Genomic DNA, 2,383 nt, shown 5'->3' on the forward strand with positions numbered 1-2,383 from the left:
GCAGTGCTAAACCGCTGAGCTGCCCCTTTAAATAATATTTTAATGTTTTTCATCACTTTCTCTCCCAATGGTACCTTCTAAGTGATCTCCTCACACTTGTTGTCCAGTTCATGAATTCCCTTTCCATCTGTTTCTGGTTTACTATTCAGGCTTTGTATTCAGAATGTTTTTTATATGGAGACTTTTTTGTAGAGAGACCTTTTCAAACTTTCTAATTCTTTTTATACATTTTTGGTCTCTCCCATATGACTTCTGTTCTTTATCTCTTTGAATAGTTTAAGAAAACTTACTGTAAACCTTCTTTCACACTTCTCTTATTTCTAGTTCTAAGCATCTAAATTCTTCTACTTACTGGATCTGGGACTCTATCCCACAATGGTTCATTCTGTATTATTTGAACATTTGCACTATGAGCTTCTGTTCATCCTGTCATTCTGTATTCTTTTGGGGGGAATCAAATATGCTCTGGACTATGGAAATGTCTGACATAGCAGTTTCTTGCACAATATTGCAAGTCTCAGGTATTTTATAGCTCTTAATTTATTGACCCCTTCATATGCATATGACCCAATTCTGGTGTTTTCATTTTTCAAGGGTATTTTTCACCCACAGACAAACTAATGGTGAACTTTCTTGCTGCTTCCTAGAGGCAGTGAACAGAGATTTTCTGGTATTCTTTTCAGGGATGGGGAAGCCCTTGCTGGTTCTGGCTTTAAGCAAGAAGCTTAGTAGTAGTTTCCTAAGTATATGAGACCTATGGCCACTAAACATTTCTCCTTCTCTGTGCATCTAAAACCCAAAACCAAGCTGTTAAGATCTCAGTGTATTTTCAGTAACCCCATGGCGATGTTGGCAGAAGCCCTTGCTCACAGCTCTGATATTGCATGATTTCTTCATTTTTGTTCATGGTGATTTCTCTTGCTTGGTTTTGAGCATGTCCCTTCCAAATATTCTTCAGTTTATTTTAGCCAGCATTTGCTTGTATGTAGAGCTGTTTATATCTTAATTGACATATTTCTTATGAAATCTAAAATTTAATCTTCATGACATTTTAATTGGCATTAAACTAGAAATATAAAACATAAAATAGATATCTATAACACCAAAGAGTATGTCACGTTTACTATATATTTACTAGATACTTCTTATACACTCTCAATATTCCAATAAGGTTTTGAGGTTTAATTTATGCAAAAATATGAACATCTGTCATTGTTTATTCCTGAGACTTTTTTTAAACTATAGTTTCTACCCATTTACTGGTGAAATATAAATACCGGTATTGTGTTAGTAAACTCTCCATTATTAGATATAAATATTAACTCATAAGAGGCCACTGTATTAGTCTAATGGGAAGAAGAGATGTCTTGAAACAGAGCAGTAACCATGGGAATGAAAACAAATCTCAGATTTAAGAGATATTTTAAAATTACAATTGACAAAATTACAATTGAAAATTACAATTACAATTGATGGACAGCCGTGAGGAGTGAAGACAGAGGTAATGAGGATAACATCCATATTTGTACCTTGATGGTGGAAGGAGGTGCCACTGATTGAGAGGGAGCAGATGTGGAAAGAAGATGGGAAATTTGGTTTGTGGTAAACTTTTACCAAAAACTCTTTTTATTAAACAATTTATTGCACCACTGCAATAGGTATTTTGGAGGAAGGCACAGCCTCATGGAAACATATGAGCCACTGGAGAGGCTCAGAGTGACTAGAGAGGGAAGAGATGAAAAACTAATAACAAGACCAGGATCTAGACAAGATATCTAAATCTCCTCTCCCAGAGGTGTTGTAAGAAGGTCAAGAGCAGCTTCTTTGTATGCAGCAGAAAGAAATACTAAGATAACATTTAGAACACCCTATTTCTGTCTCTAGTCCATCATAACTAACACAGTCTTCAGTGATAAAAAAAATAAAATAAAATTTATCTTTCTGTATTGAAAACTTGCAAAGCAAAGGCTTCATAAAATGTCCAGTTCCTTGAAATGTTCTAAATGGATTTGACAGTAGAGAAACATTTCTTTCTCAGTAGATTTCCAGCATCTTTATGCTAGAGTCATCAGCACAGTCATTAGCATCTTAATTTAGCTGTGGGTGCTTTGTGTGATGGAGTGCATTTTGAAACGTTTTTTGGTGGACGGTCTGGCTGTGATAGAGTGTTGAGAGATAGCCTGAGGCACTTCTTGTCCAACATTCTGCATGTCCCTAACGAGAGAAGAATGATTTCATTGCCAGACAAATATGTGTGAGAGACTAATAAGGCTGTTAGAGCTATTATCAGAGCAAATGTACCACCTAAGCGACAGCATGACTAAAGTGTAGACTGCATTCTCCTCTGCCTCTGCCTGCAAACATGAATTCATATGTAGGCATA

The sequence above is a fragment of the Canis aureus genome, chromosome 10 (assembly GCF_053574225.1).
Source record: "Canis aureus isolate CA01 chromosome 10, VMU_Caureus_v.1.0, whole genome shotgun sequence".
NCBI classification, from domain to species: Eukaryota; Metazoa; Chordata; class Mammalia; order Carnivora; family Canidae; genus Canis; species Canis aureus.